Below are 16,835 nucleotides of genomic sequence, written 5' to 3'. Positions count from 1 at the left end.
CTTCATTGCGAGAGGGATGGAGTACAAAAGCAGGGAGGTCCTGCTGCAACTGTACAGGGTATTGGTGAGGCCGCACCTGGAGTACTGCGTACAGTTTTGGTCACCTTACTTAAGGAAGGATGTACTAGCTTTGGAGGGGGTACAGAGACGATTCACTCGGCTGATTCCGGAGATGAGGGGGTTACCTTATGGTGATAGATTGAGTAGACTGGGTCTTTACTCGTTGGAGTTCAGGAGGATGAGTGGTGATCTTGTAGAAACATTTAAAATAATGAAAGGAATAGACAAGATAGAGGCAGAGAGGTTGTTTCCACTGGTCGGGGAGACTAGAACTAGGGGGCACAGCCTCAAAATACGGGGGAGCCAATTTAAAACCGAGTTGAGAAGGAATTTCTTCTCCCAGAGGGTTGTGAATCTGTGGAATTCTCTGCCCAAGGAAGCAGTTGAGGCTAGCTCATTGAATGTATTCAAATCACAGATAGATAGATTTTTAACCAATAAGGGAATTAAGGGTTACGGGGAGCGGGCGGGTAAGGGGAGCTGAGCCCACGGCCAGATCAGCCATGGCGGAGCAGGCTCGAGGGGCTAGATGGCCTACTCCTGTTCCTAAGTCTTATGTTCTTATGACATCATTTTAAAAGATAGCCTCTCCTTGTACATTCTCTGTGGTGGGTAGTTATTCCTTCTGATGAGGCGACGTTCATGGTTCACAAATCTACTTCGTTGTTCCCTGCGGCGTATGTTTCTCTGCTCCAGAATGTCACACATCTGCATGGTAAGAATATCATACGCAGGCATGTTTCTCCCTCACAGATAGATGCTGTACACATAGGAGGAAAGAAGGAAATACTTGTAGAACTCATTTTTAAAGTCGGTAGGTACAAATTCACATTGTGCTCTAATGAAACCTGCTTGAAATTATTGCAGTTACTGGTCTTATTAAAAAGCCCTTAATTTTAACAGAGAACTTTTTAATGTTAGTTCATCACTGTCAAACAAATAATCCTTTCATTTCCAAGACAAAGTTTTAACCCATATTTTACTTCTCTTAGAGTTACCAACAGCTGAATTAGTTTTCTTAAACTTTCTAGCTGTTAATGCATTTCTTCCATCTACTTAAAGAACCTTCATTTAATTTTACAGTTCTGTGAGAGGAATTTTTTTTTAAAACATTGAAATTAGACATGCCTTTTGCTAAAAGGCTTAAATCAGGCTTTAAAAATTAAAAGAAAAACTTCCCATTGTAAATGTCCTTTACTTACTTCATTTTGCTTCCTGCTGTAGATCTCACACAGAATGCAGGCTGTATGCCTGCTTTCATCTGTCATACAACTTTCGTGGCTAGATTCTGGGCAGATGCTGTCTTTTCTGGTGAATCTTGCATGAGAACTCATAGTTCCCCAGCGCATTCGGAGGATCTGTCAAGCTCTAACTTGACAGATCAGAAAAGCCGGTTTTCAGCGTATGCGCATTGTGCGCTGAAAACCGGCTTTTGCGATGCCTTCCCGGGTCCGTACACACACGGAATTTCTGGACCGATGTATAACTTAGATAAGCACAGTGTTATGCATGTGGTCAGGGCAAATGCTCAACATTCATAAACTCTTCAGGGAAAGGCGGTAAAGATGGTGGAGATTGAAAGAGATTTGGGCATTCTAGTGCATACATCCTTAAAGGTACATAAGCAATGCCGCGTAGCGAAAGCAAGGGAAAATAGAGTATTGGGGTGTATTCATAGGACAATTGAATACTAGATGAGGTATACTGTTTTGTCCTTGTATAAGACCATGGTCAGGCCACATTTGGAATACTGTGTCCAGTTTTGGTCTCCTCACATGGGCCCCAAGTTTCCACATGATTTGCTCCTGATTTTTAGGAGCAACTGGTGTAGAACGGAGTATCTTAGAAATCGGAATTCTCGTCATTTAGTTTGCTCCAGTTCTATTCAGTTAGAACAGTTTCACTTTGGAACAGAATTTTTTTTTCAAAAGGGGGCGTGTCCGGCCACTTACGCCTGTTTTCAAAGTTTAGGCAGTGAAAACTTACTCCAAACTAACTTAGAATGGAGTAAGTGAAGATTTTTGTACGCTCGACAAAACCTTGTCTACACTTTAGAAAATCAGGCGTAGGTTACAAATCAGGCGTAGGGAATGGTGGGGGGGGGGGGTTTAAAGGGAAGTTTACAAACATTAAACACTTCAGTTTTACAAATAAAGAGCCATCATCAATAATAAATGATAAATACATCAATAAATCAACCAATACATCAATCAAAAAAATTAATAAGAAATAATTTTTAAAAAATCAACAAATAAAACATTTTCTACTTACCGACTGCAGCACCGGGAGCCCTCCAACAGCGTGCTGGGATGCCTCCCCCCCCCCCAAAGTGTGTCTCTGTCAGTGTCTCTATCTCTCTGTCTGTCTGTGTGTGTCTCTCATTCTCTGTCTGTCAGTGTCTGTGTTTCTGACAGCGAGGGGAGGGGGAGGAGTGGGGTAGAGGGAGAGAGGGGGGGGAGCAGAGGGAGGGAAGGGGAGGAATGGGGGAGAAGGGGATAAAGGGGAGAAGGGGGAGAAAGGAGATGGGGGAAAGGAGATGGGGGGGAAGGAGGGGAAAGGAGATGGGGGAGGAAGGAGATGGGGGTGGGGAAGGAGATAGGGGGGAAGGAGATGGGAGGGGGGAAGGAGGGGAAAGGAGATGGGGGTGGGGAAGGAGATGGGGGTGGGGAAGGAGATGGGGGGAAGGAGATTGCGGGGGGGAAAGGAGAAGGGGAGGGGGACTGAATGGGCCGGGCCAGAGACTTCGGGCAGGGCCCGTCCCCAGCACCAGATTTACAGGTAGGTGGCGTTGGGTCGGGTTGGGGGGAGCGCGGGTCGGCGGGGTGGTGGGAGGGAGGTCGGTTCGGGTCGGGGGGAGGGAGGGAGGGAGAGGGAGGTCAGGTCGGGGGGAGGGAGGTCAGGTCGGATCCAGTCCGGGGGCGGGGGGGGGGGGCAGGGGGGAGCGGTAGTCGGGTCGGTGTCGGGTCCGGTCCGGAGGCAGGGGCGGGGGGGAAGCGGGAGTCGGGTCGGTGTCGGGGCGGGGGGGGGGGGAGCGGGAGTCGGGTCGGGTCCAGTCGGGGTGGGGGGGGAGCGGGAGTCGGGTCGGTGTCAAGGGTGGGGGGGGAAGCGGGAGTCAGGTCGGTGTCGGGTCCGGTCCGGGGGCGGGAAGCAGGAGTCGAGTCGGGTCGGGAGGAAGCAGCGCGCATGTGCAGAGGTCCCGGCACTGTTTTCAGCGCAGGGACCTGGCTCTGCCCCCTACAGCTTGTGCTGCGCTGCACCGAGGGCCAGAGGACCTGCAGGGAGGTGAAGAATCTAGAGGGTTTTTTTAGGCGCATTTTGTGGCGCGAAAAACGGGCGTCCAGGTCGGGACTGCGCCGTTCTAGGCGCGGCTCGAAACTTGGGCCCATGGTGGGTGATATTGAGGTTTCGGAAAGGTTGCAGAGGAGGGCCACTAAATTAATTCCCAGTCTAAAGCATCTTAGATATCAAGATAGGCTAAAAGAGTTGGGACAACTATACCTTAGAGAAGAATAGACCTTGGGGGGATCCAATTGAGGTTTATAAGATAATGAAGGGAATAGATTGTTTTCCAGCTGACAGTTTATTTCAATTAAATAGATTAGGTAGGACCAGGGGTCACAAATTTAAGTTATATAAGGCTAGATCTAGATTAGATGTCAGGAGGTGATTCTTTTCCCAGAGAATAGTGGACCTCTGGAACAGGTTGCTATCTCGTGTGGTGGACGTGAACTCGCCGAATTTCTTCAAGCCAGAGCTGGATTTGTTTCTGGCTGGGGCGGAGATCACCTCTTACAGAAGGTAGGTACTGCAGGAAATTCAGGGCCAAAGTGATCCCCTGGACTATTTTTGATTGCGTAGATTGGTTGTAGAAGAATTTCCCAGATTTTTTTCCCCAAATTGGCCTGGGTTTTTAATCTGTTTTTATGCCTCTCCCAGGAGATCACATGGTTTCAGATGGGCTGGCGTGTATGGGACCGAAATTGCCCCTTTCTATAAGAGCAATGGCTGCCTTTTTTAAGGTGGCCAGGGGTCAGTAAGGAATCACCACTTGGTCGGCGCGGAAGGGCCGACATTTTTTAAATTGCCCTCGTGAATTTTCCCAGTGGAGAATGTCTCTGCTCCGCCCGTTTTCCCGCCCCATCAGCCACCCCATATTGACCGGCGGCGACCCCCTTTGCGACCCCCTTTCCAACCCCCACGGGAAATTGCCTGCGGGAGCGGTGTCAATGCCACTGACAGCTTTTCCCGGCGGAAACCTTCTTGTGGCTGGGCGGCGCGTCTGCCCTTAAACGGGAGGGTGCACTGCCACAGCCGCCATTTTATTTTAATTGTTGGCCTACTGCCAGGTTGGCCCAACGATGGTGGCCATGGGTTCGGCCAGACCGCCAATACCTCTTGGGTACCGGGGCGCTGGCCTGGCCAAAACTCTTCTTGGTGGCCGGTGTTTAACACTAAAGTCGCTGCAGTGTTCGCAGCGGCCCTCCCCTTTAACTGAAGGGGAAAGACGTGATGTGTCAGCGTGACGCGGCATGTCCGCATCGTGCTGATGACTCAAAGCGACGACCACTCCGACCCACCCGCATTTCCGCCCCGATGATGAGACCCTTTCCGTCCCGTTCCAAAAAAATCCACAAAGACCTGAATTTCTCCGGGTTGTCCGCCCCATACATTGGGGTGGATGGAACCGTTCAAAATCGATAGTTGCACCCCATTTTGGGCAGAGGGCAATTTCAACCCTTATATGTTGTGATACACAAGGTATCGCAATTGTGTGGGACAGGCTAGATGGACCAGATGGTCTTTACCTGCCTGTCATTGTTCATATGTTCAATCTCAAATTAAATTACTACTAACAAATACATAAATAAATAAAAACTAGAAATGGCAGTGCAGGCTGTGTATCGGGACTGTGATATCTGGGAGTTTGTGGATAGCGAGATGGTCCCAAATTTCCACATCTGCAGGAAATGTCTCTGCTTCGAGACACTCCAGCTCAGAGTCCTTGAGTTGGAGTGCGAGTTAGAGACACTCCGAAACATAAGGGAGGGGAAGGAATTTCTGGATAGTTTTCTCCCGAGTACAATGACACACAGAGAAAAGCACAGGTGCAGGAAGGGGAGAGTGTGACTGTCAATCAGCGGGGTAGGGGAAACCGAGGGGAAATTGAGGAGGAGGTCCCAAAGTCATCAGTCCTGTCCAATAGGTACAATGTACTTGATACCTGTGAGGATAAGGAGAAAGACTGCAGGGAGGATAGTCACAATGCTGATCTCGGCACCGTGGAGCAGAAGGCTGTTCAAACGGGCAGGGGGTGGTGGTGGGAGGAGCAGAATAAAAATGTAGTAATTAAATGGGACCAGTGTCTGCAGCCACGATCAAGAGTCCCAAAGTGTATGTTGCCTATCTGGTGCCAGGGTAAGGGATATCTCAGTGCAGCTGGAAACTGAAGGGGAGGATCAAGTTGTTATGGTCCATGTTGGGACCAATGACATAGGAAACTAAATGGAGGAGGTTCTGCTGAGAGAATATCAGGAGTTGGGAGCTAAATTAAAAAGCAGGACCTCAAGTGTGGTAATCTCAGGGTTACTACCTGAGCCACTACTAATTGGCATAGGGACAATAGGTCAGGAAGGTGAACTCATGGCTAAAGGAGTGGTTAAACTTGCATTAATATAGCACTTTTCGCAACTTATGGATGTCCCAAAGCAATTCGCATCCAATTAAGTACTTTTTTTGGAAGTATAGTCACTGTTGTAATGTAGAGGAACACAGTAGTCAATTTGCACATAGCAAGGTCCCACAAACAGCAATAAGATAAATGACATGATAATCTATTCTTTTAATGATGTTGGTTCAAGGATAAATGTTGGCCATGACACCAAGAGAACTCACTTGCTCTTCTTCAAATAGACGTTGGATCATCACCCAAGAAGGTAGACAGGGCCTGAGTCTAAACTCTCATCCAAAAGGTGGTAGCTCCGATAGTGCAGCATTCTATCAAGTCTCTGGACCAAGAGCTTCTGACACTCAGTGCCACCACTGAGCTAAGGCTGACACCAGCAGTGCTTGCTGACTGACTGAAAGAGAAACTTGGTTTAGCTCTGTTATAGATGGCCCTAATTCTTACATTTAATGGAAGATTAGTTTGCTTTTGCATGAATATGCTTTAGGTTTAGTTTTTAACTGGCTGCATACGGTCATAAGAACATAACAATTAGGAGTCGGCTATATAGCCCCACGAACCTGCTCCGCCATTCAATAAGATCATGGCTGATCTTCAACCGCAACTCCACTTTCCTGCCCGATCTCTATATCCCTTGAATCCCCTAGAGTCCAAAAATCTATCGATGTCAGCTTTGATAGGAACTATCAAACTAATATTGCATGTAACTGAAGCAAAAATAGAAAATTCTGGAAATACACCAAAGGTCCTTCAAGATCTGAAAGCAGAAAAAAACATAGGTTAATGTTTCAGGTGTAGACCTGTCATAATTGTAGTATGTCCTATTGAAACAGTCTGATGAAAACTGTTTTTCTGTAGTTCAGATGGAGACTGTGAGGGTGTACATATCTTGTTTGTGCTGATCTGGTCTTGGCTTTTTGAGGACCATGTATGTATTGTTAGATTTAAAAAGCATAAAAAGAAATATGAGAAAATACCATAAGACCCATTCCAGTCTGTTGCATCTATCGTTTTCTGGGTTATCCTTCTATGCCTTTTATAAATTGGCTCCACATTCATATCCATCAATACATGTCACCTTCTTTAATACTCTGTTTGGTAATCTGGATCAGCTGCCTTGCTCTCTTTCGGTGTCCTTAGTCTAAAATCACTCCTTTGTAGCTAATTTTTATATGCAGTAATATTTTTTCCCCTTCCCATTTAAATGATAATCCTGTATGAGGGAGACAGTCTTCAAATTCATTTATAAATACTGACACAAATAAAGAATTAAGGATATCTGCCATTCCTTAGGCATAAGTTATTATATCTTGTTTGGCCTCCCTTACAGGTCCAACTGCTTCATTTCTCAATTATGTTCCCCAAATGCATTAATAAGAATCTTTCACATTATTTTTTGTATTATCTGCAATCCTAATCTCATTAACTCTTTTTGGTCTCTGAACCTATTTTTTCATCTATTTTACCCTTTTCCTATTCATTCCTATCTTTAAAACTTTAGTTTTCTTTTTAATATACAAGGGGCTGGATTTTGAGCATTTTGGATTTTGGGGCGTTAAAGTTAGCGCCTGAAAATAGTTTGCACTTCCAACTGCAAGTTTCGGTGAAAAAGTAAGTTGGAGGAGGGTTGGCGTTAAGTCAGGCATTGCACAACGAACCTTGTGCACCCAAGCCAAAACTTGTGTTGTTAAAGGAGGGGGCCATTTTGCGCATGCGCAGTGTTTTTTTTCCACAGCCGCAAACGCTAATGCAGGGCGCGGCAGCTTCCTGCACGAACGTGCATATAAACCGCCCCACTTCAGCCACTTCTGCAGAGATGGAGGAGCAGGAGGGAAGGCAGCATGCCAGACACTTCAGTAATGAGGTAAGTGAGTCCTTAGTCCACGCAGTGGAGAGGAGGTGGTCCTTACTCCATCTTGCTGGGGGAGCCAGACCACTCCCACCTGTACTTACGAGGTTGTGGAGGGTCTTAGCGCAGGAAGTCTCTGCTGCAGACACTGTGTCCAGAACTGACACACAATGTCGAAAAAAGTTTAACAACCTTTCCAGATTCGTCAGGGTGAGTACTGTTATATATGTAAACCTGTAAATACCATGTTTAATCACCAGAGGGCTCATCCCCTGGAGTTTCAAGGGATCCCACAATCTCTTGGGAGCACCTATACATAAGGAGACCTCACAGGCTGGAGAGGCACTCTGAGACCTGTAATAAAGGAACTACGATCACATCTTACTTTGAACTTGCAGTATCTGGCCTGACTCTTTATTCAAGACGTAACAACTGACGACGAGATACAGATGACGAACCCTACCGCAACAATGCAGAGAACCATGGGCATCCTGGAGAAATTTTCGAAGGGAGATGATTGGGAAACCTTCGTGGAGCGACTCGATCAATACTTCATGGCCAACGTGCTGGAAGGAGAAGCGAACGCTGCCAAACAAAGGGCGATCCTCCTCACCGTTTGTGGGGCACTAACGTATGGCTTCATGAAAAATCTGCTCGCTCCAGCGAAACCCACCGAGAAGTCATACGATGATTTGTGCACACTGGTCCGGGAGCATCTAAACCCGAAGGAAAGTGGTCTGATGACAAGGTATCGGTTCTACACGCACAAGATGTCTGAAGGCCAGGAAGTGGCGAGCTACGTCGCCGAGCTGAGGCGCCTTGCAGGACATTGCGAATTTGAAGGATACTTGGAGTACATGCTCAGGGACTTCTTTGTACTTGGCATTGGCCATGAAGTAATACTTCCCAAACTTTTGACTGTAGAGACCCCAACCTTGAATAATGCCATAGCGATAGCCCAGGTGTTTATCGTCACCAGTGACAATACCAAACATACGAGTGCTGCTGCAAGTACTGTGAACAAAGTAATGTTGTCTTCGAATCGTAATGTACAGGGCAAGACTTATATATCTGCAGCTGCACGACCACAGGTGACTCAGAGCCCACCATCAAGGGTGGTGAATGCAAGGCCATTAACACCTTGTTGGCGCTGCGGGAGTGATCATCGTTTCCATTCATGCCACTTCAAAGGATACGTTTGCAAGGGCTGTGGAACAATGGGACACCTCCAACGTATGTGCAGGCATGCTGCAAACCCTGCTAATCTTGCAAACCACAACGTTGCAGAGGAGGATAGATCCACGATGGATCACAATGAACCAGAGCCTCAGACTGAGGAAGCAGAAGTATATGGGGTGCACATATTTACCACAAAGTGTCCCCCTGATAATGCTGAAGGTTGAATTAAATGGACTCCCGGTGTCAATGGAGCTGGACACGGGCGCAAGCCAGTCCATAATGACCAAAAAGACTTTCAATAAATTGTGCTGCAGCGTGGCATCAAGGCCAGTCCTGACCCCCATTCGTACTAAACTGAGAACGTACACAAAGGAACTGATTCCCGTAATCGACAGTGCTACTGTAAAGGTCTCCTACAATGGAGCGGTGCATAATTTACTACTCTGGATGGTACCCGGCGATGGTCCCACGCTATTCGGCAGGAGCTGGCTGGGAAAGATACGCTGAAACTGGGACGATGTCCGAGCGCTCTCGTCTGTCGACGACACTTCATGTGCCCAGCTCCTAAACAAGTTCCCCTCGCTGTTTGAACCTGGCATCGGGAAGTTCAAAGGAGGAAAAGTGCAGATCCACTTGATTCCAGGGGCGCGACCCATGGTCCAGGTCCATGTCGACTATGCAGGCCCATTTTTGGGAAAAATGTTCCTAGTGGTTGTAGATGCATACTCCAAATGGATTGAATGCATGATAATGTCGGCAAGCACGTCCGCTGCTACTATTGAAAGCCTGTGGGCCATGTTTGCCACGCACGGCCTGCTTGACATCCTTGTGAGTGACAATGGGCCGTGCTTCACCAGTGCTGAGTTCAAAGAGTTCATGACCCGCAATGGGATCAAACATGTCACATCTGCCCCGTTTAAACCAGCGTCCAATGGTCGGGTAGAGTGAGCAGTGCAAACAATCAAACAGAGCTTGAAGAAGATAACTGAAGGCTCACTGCAGACTCACCTATCCCAAGTCCTGCTTAGTTACCACACAAGACCCAACTCGCTCACTGGGGTTCCCCCTGCTGAATTGCTCATGAAAAGGGCACTTAAGACAAGGCTCTCATTAGTCCACCCTGATCTACACAAACAGGTAGAGAGCAGGTGGCTTCAACAGAATACATATCATGATCGCACAAATGTGTCACTCAAAATCGAGATTAATGATCCTGTATTTGTGTTGAACTATGGACAAGGTCACAAGTGGCTTCCCGGCACTGTCGTGGCCAAAGAGGAGAGTAGGGTGTTTTAGGTCAAACTTTCAAATGGACTCACCTGCAGGAAACACTTGGACCAAACCAAACTCAGATTCACGAACTATCCAGAACAACCCACAATAGACTCCACCTTTTTCGACCCTCCAACACATACACAAGTGGCAACCGACCCAGCGGTTGACCATGAAGCAGAACCCACAGCAGCCCAGCAGGATTCACCATGCCCAGCAGCCCAGCAGGACTCACCACGGCCAGCAGCCCAGCAAGGCCAGCTGCGTAGCAGCCCAGCGAGGGCCCAACAAACGACTCACCAAAACCAGCATTTGCACCGAGACAATCAACCAGGGAAAGAAAGGCCCCAGATCGACTCACATTGTAAATAGTTATACTATTAACTGTTGGGGTGGGTTGGGGGGCGGATGGGGGCTGGAGTGTTGTTATATATGTAAAGCTGTAAATACCATGTTTAACCACCAGAGGGCTCATCCCCTGGAGTCCCAAGGGATCCCACAATCCCTTGGGAGCCTCACAGGCTGGAGAGGCACTCTGAGACCTGTAATAAAGGACTATGGTCACACCTTACTTTGAGCTTGCAGTATCTGGTCTGACTCTTTATTCAAGACATAACAAGTATCATTCACATTTATGTAAGCCTCCTTTCCTTCTAACATGAATCTCACACACTATGTGGTCTTTCATGCATATGGTCCCTCTTAAAAGTCTTGCTGTTATGGGGTGGGTTTCACAATGCATAAGAAAGCTGAAGGCTTACTTCTGCACCCATTGTCTTCTAATGATCGATGCACATAAACTCACTACTTTATATCCTTCCTTGCAATATACTTCCACCGCTGCTCTGGCTTTCAGAAAGATCACCTACAAGCCCCTATGTTACATCCCTCTAACCTCCTAGCAATCGCTCACAAAGCTCATGCAACATCAAAGCAGATTGAATGGAAGCCATTGGAACATTCACACAATCTCACCTACTGTACAATGGTAAGGCATCTGTGCCACAACAGGGGTGTAACCCTTTCTGAACCCTTCCTATTTTTTGCTTTGCCATCGAAGCACTCCCACAACAGGAGGGAGTAGCTGCGTACAGGCGAGGGGCCGCCTCAAATACCGCCACTTACTGATGTCGAGGAACGGGTGTCAGCCCTCATTGGAGTAGCAGCTCGGGCAGTTGCTGGGGGTGATGCTGAGAGCCCTTCAGATAGTGAGGGTACGTTAATGGATAGAGCACCTGAAGAGACTGCATTGTGTCATATAATGAAGTGACGGCAGCCCTTCAGATGAACATGTGCAATGCCACCTTCCTCATGTCACCCTGCCCCCCCCCCCCACTGCTGCTAACCACATGTATATGTTTTTGTGTTTGCAGAAGATCAGTCACAATCACGCCAGCCTTTCTGGGATGTATCGATATCTGGCCATGGCGGTGATGACGAGGCTGCGAACACAACCAACATCATTGAGCCGCAGAGCCCACCAGTTGCCCCATCTCCACAGACGTCATCTGATGGCAATGAGATCTTTGAGTCTTTGGAGGCTCCTGGCCCCAGTCGCCTACAGCAACGACAGGGCGATCTCGAGGGCCAGCTCTCCGGAGGGTGAGTCGGCAAAGTCGGTCTGCTCAACGACAGGCAGACATGGAACTGGACTTGGTGGAAATGTCCAGGGAAAACACAGGAATGCACCGTGAGCTTATGGATGCACTGGGACGGATCCCAGAGAGCATCAACATGCTTACTGCGACTGTTGCGGAGACAGCGTCACGGATTGTCAATACAACTTAGGACTCCAGCGAGGCCATCATTGCCCACACACAGAGACTGGTGGCCTTGCGCAGCGACAGTGGCATTCCAAATTGTGTGACGTGTGCCCTTGAGCACATCGCAGCATCGCACGAATCGCAGGCACAAGCTACGCTTCAGCTTGATGTGGTGTGATGTGGTCGATGACTGCTGTCATTCTCTCTGCGTTCCCCACTGTCCAACGGGGAAGGGACAGTGCCAAAGCAGACCAGCAAGTTGTGGAGACACATCGTGCTTTGGATACTTAGGCCCAGCCCCGTCGGAGAGTCAGTGGCTCCCAGGAAATGGAAGGTGGCGTCCTTCCTCAGGATGACAGCATTCTGGCTCCCACCACTGACTCACCGACCATGCACCATACACGGTTGACACCCCAGCCACCAGTGATTGCTTCTGCGGATGATGAGGCACAGCAGTCCGTAGCGGGCCTTCCAGGCCAAGAGCTGGTCCAGGGCATCCTCAGACGTTGTCTGCATTGTCTGCCCCCTAACACAGCAGCCCTCCAGCAGCCTTACTGTAGGCACTGAGGCCTCATTGTGGAGGAGCAGCAGGCTTGCGAGGGGGCTGATGGGAAGGGAAGGGGGGAGCGTGGCTAAGAGCCATTAAGGCATGGCACAAGTTTCACCTCGTGGAATTGTTCACATTGTAAATAGTTATATCTTAAGAAATGGGATAGTTTGCATTGACTTGCTGCAGGAAGCAGTTTTGTGTTTATTTAGATTTGGTTTTATCATTGTGTTATTTTGGGTTGGTGGTGGGGGGGCATTGATGTTAATAAAAATGTTGCTGGCAATTTTCCCTTTGGTGTCTTGTGTCTCATGGCAGAATTCAGTCACGGCTGATCTGTACCTCAACTCCATGATTTCCCGGCAATTGTATAATAGCAAGTCTAGTAATGCTCTTCCTCTCCACACTTTGTACTTTCCATGACCATTTTGAGACATATAACAGTTTACAATCATATCTAAAAATAGAAATGCAATTCCCTTATTCCTACTATAATCTTCTCCAATAATCCAGATAAATTAAAATCTTCATCACAATTGTTTTTGTAAGTGTTGCATTGAAAATAATAAACCACCTTGTAGTGCTAACTTGAAAAGCACTTTATTAATGTCATGCTTCCTATGATTTTCATGTTCTTAATTATTTGTATTATAATGTTAAAACCTTGTTGATAAAGTGTGCTGCAGATGGTTAGCCAGCTGGCTGGTTGATAGGTCTCAATTTTCCCCAATGCCATTTTTGGTGATTTGCCAGAGTTACGCCCGTTTTTTTTGGCCCCGACTACTTCAAAAAAATAATTAGTAAGTTTCCCCGTTCTATTTTTTTTTTAATTGGTGCCGCGCAGCCTGTCCTTTAGCTTCTGGGGGTGGAGCCTCCTGTTTGCGCCGAAAAATAAATGCTCCCCCCTTCTATGCATGCGCGAAAAATAGGATATTTTTGACGTGATTGCTATGGGCGCATTCGGCCATTTTTAAAGAGCCGGTTGTGTGTGAGAACTTTAATTCTCTTTGGAAAAATCGAAGCTGCAATACAAGATGCAACGTGGCTCAAGTACCAAAAATGTCTTGCAGGATGAAGTGGAGGCACTGGTTACTGTAATTGAGGCCAGATGGCACGAGCTGGACACCAGCAGAGGTCACATAAAAGTTTCACCAAAAGAAATGAAAAAACGCTGGAACCAACTGGCAGAAGATTAATGTGCAATGGTGGCCACTCTGAGGTCTGGAGGCTAGTGCAAAAAGAAGTGGCAGGATTTTGGTCAAATCGTTGGTGTAAGTAATATTTTCATTTATTCACTAGAATTGCAATTGTAAATGTAACATAGAAACATAGAAAATAGGAGCAGTAGTAGGCCATTCAGCCCTTCGAGTCTGCACCGCCATTCAATATGATCATGGCTGATTCTCTATCTCAGCACCATATTCCTGCTTTTTCCCCATACCCCTTGATGCCTTTTGTTTCTACAAAACTATCTATCTCCCTCTTAAATATATTCAGTGACGGCCTCTACAGCCTTCTGTGCTAGAGAATTCCACAGGTTCACCACCCTCTGAGTGAAAAAATTTCTCCTCATCTCGGTCCTAAATTTCCTACCACGTATCTTGTGACCCCCTTGTTCTAGACTTCCCAGCCAAGGGAAACATCCTCCCCGCATCCAGTCTATCCAACCCCTCTCATTCTTCTAAACTCTAGTAAATACAGGCCTAGTCGACCCAATCTCTCCTCATACTACAGTCCTGCCATCCCAGGAATCAGTCTGGTGAACCTTCGCTGCACTCCCTCTATGGCAAGTATATCATTTCTTAGGTAAGGAGACCAATATTGCACACAATACTCCAGGTGCGGTCTCAGCAAGGCCCTGTATAACTGTAGTAAGACATCCTTGCTCCTGTACTCAAATTCTCTTGCAATGAAAGCCAACATACCATTTGCCTTCCTAACTGCTTGCTGCACCTACATATTTGCTTTCAATGACTGGTGTACAAGGACACCCAGGTCCCTCTGTACATCGACACTTCCCAAGCCATCACCATTTAAATAATACTTTGTCCTTATGTTTTTCCTACCAAAGTGGACAACTTCACATTTATCCATGTTATACTGCATCTGCCATGTGTTTGTCCACTCACTCAATCTATCTAAATCGCCTTGCAGCGTCTTTATATCCTCCTCACAACTCACAATCCCACCTAGTTTTGTGTCGTCAGCAAACTTGGAAATATTACATTTGGTTCCCTCATCCAAATTATTTATATATATATGTATATATATTGTGAATAGCTGAGACCCAAGCACTGATCCCTGTGGTACCCCACTAGTCACTGCCCGCCACCCCAAAAAAGACCCGTTTATTCCTACTCTCTGTTTCCTGTCAGTTAACCAGTTTTCAATCCATGCCAGTATATTACCCCCAATCCTAAGTGATTTAATTTTGCACACTAACCTCTTATGTGGGACCTTATCAAAGGCCTTCTGAAAATCCAAATACACTACATCCACTGGTTCTCCCTTATCTATTCTATCAGTTACATCCTCAAAAAACTCCAGTAGGTTTGTCAAACATGATTTTCCTTTCATAAATCCATGTTGACTTTGTTTTATCCTGTTGATATTATCTAAGTGTGCCATTATCACATCCTTTATAATAGACTCCAGCATTTTCCCTACTACTGATGTTAGGCTAACTGGTCTGTAGTTCCCTGTTTTCTCTCTCCCTCCTTTTTTTAAATAGTGGGGTTACATTTGCCACCCTCCAATCTGCAGGAACTGTTCTATAATCTATAGAATTTTGGAAGATGACAACCAATGTATTTAGTATTTCCATGGCTACCTCTTTTAGTACTCTGGGATGCAGATCATCAGGCCCTGGGGATTTATCTGCCTTCAGTCCCATTAGTTTCTCCAGCACTATTTTCTTACTAATAATCATTTCCTTTAATTCCTCTTGCTTACTAGACCCTTGGTTCCCTCGCATTTCTGGAACGTTATTTGTGTTCTCTTCTGTGAAGACAGAACCGAAGTATTTATTTTAATTGTTCTGCCATTTCCTTATAACCCATTACAAATTCTCCCGTTTCTGTCTGTAAATGTAAGTGTGTCTTCACTAATCTTTTTCTTTTTACATACTTGTAGAAACTTTTGCAGTCATTTTTTATGTTCCTTGCAAGTTTACTTTCATACTCTATTTTTCCCCTCTTAATCAATCTCTTGGTCCTTTTTTGCTGAATTCTAAACTGCTCCCAATCCTCAGGCTTGCTACTTTTTCTGGCAAATTTGTATAACTCCTCTTTGGATCTAATATTATCCTTAATTTATTTTGTTAGCCATGGTTGGGCCATTTTTCCTGTTGTGATTTTACGCCAGAAAGGAATGTATAACTGTTGCCAATTCATGACCATCTGTATATGTCCCACCCAGCAGAAAGACACCCTCTCTAAAAAGTTCTATTTTCATTGTTACAGAGGAAGGTGGCACACAACAAAAGGGAATGAAGTCAAACAGGAGGAGCCCCAGCAAATCTGCACCCACTGACACACTTGGAAAACAGTGTCGCTGCTTTGATGGGTCCTGCCTGGAGAAAAGCAACCACCACTGCATAAGCTGGGCCCACACTCAAGGGAGAGGGTAAGTCCTACAAATTCCACGGTCTGGCTTTGCTAAATGTTAAGTACTGCACGTGCTAGCCATGCTTCGGTTCATGGGGATATCTCCGTCAGCTCCGCTTCGGTTGATGCAATGTGCTATCATTCTTCTTGGTCCTTCAAATCAGCCTGCTGCGTGTGCTATGTGAGCTACCCTGCCCCCTCCTCTGCTGCGAACCATTTGTCTGTTCCGTCATATTTTTCAGAACTTGAGGCCAACCCTGATGATGCAGAAGAAGATTCAGACATGGACGAGTCTGAAGAGGAGAACATCTTCCAATCACACCTTCCAAACCAAGAGCATGGGGATGAGGGGGAGAGGAAGGTGATGGATGAAGTCCCCACTGTTGTACTCACTCTGGAGGAGGTGCAGGTGCCACCTATTGAGGTGCCAGGCCCTTTCCTGAGTGGTACGAGTGTTGTTGGGACATTCCATGGTTTCCCACAGTCCTGATGCTGGGGATTCCAGTGGGGTGCAGCGAGGCACACCCAGGGTCCCACCGTCTGAGGCTGCGGGTCCCAGTGGGATGCAACGAGCCACACCCAGGGAAAGGAGAGCTCGACAGTGCTCTCCTGAGGTGCAGGATCTAACAGATGTGGTTCAGATGATGGCAATGAGCGCAGAGAGCATTAACCTTACACGATCACTCCTGGACACGATCAGTGGGGTGGGTGATGAGGTATCGGGACTGTCGGGAGAAGTAATAACACTCTCACGAGAAATAGGAACATTGTCCGGGAACATGAGTGAGGAAATGTCTCAGGCAGCTGATATAATGTCGGTGCACATGAGGGAGGGAATGGTGTAGGTGGCTGATGCGCTGTCAGTGAACATGAGGGA

At 46.9% G+C, this 16,835-nt stretch overlaps 1 long non-coding RNA gene across 1 annotated transcript; it reads right to left on the bottom strand.

Annotated features, from left to right (window-relative positions):
• Positions 1-604: 604 nt before the first annotated feature.
• LOC139232822 (uncharacterized) lies at positions 605-6,387 on the bottom strand. Its single transcript, XR_011588081.1, has 3 exons — positions 6,304-6,387; positions 5,953-6,137; positions 605-820 (listed from the first exon to the last, which is right to left on the bottom strand). It is a non-coding gene; the product is annotated as an uncharacterized lncRNA (long non-coding RNA).
• Positions 6,388-16,835: the final 10,448 nt, after the last annotated feature.

Source organism: Pristiophorus japonicus, chromosome 2 (genome assembly GCF_044704955.1).
Source record: "Pristiophorus japonicus isolate sPriJap1 chromosome 2, sPriJap1.hap1, whole genome shotgun sequence".
Taxonomy (NCBI): domain Eukaryota; kingdom Metazoa; phylum Chordata; class Chondrichthyes; family Pristiophoridae; genus Pristiophorus; species Pristiophorus japonicus.
The sequence above is the reverse complement of the archived record's forward strand: the minus strand, read 5'-3'. Positions and strand labels throughout refer to the sequence as shown.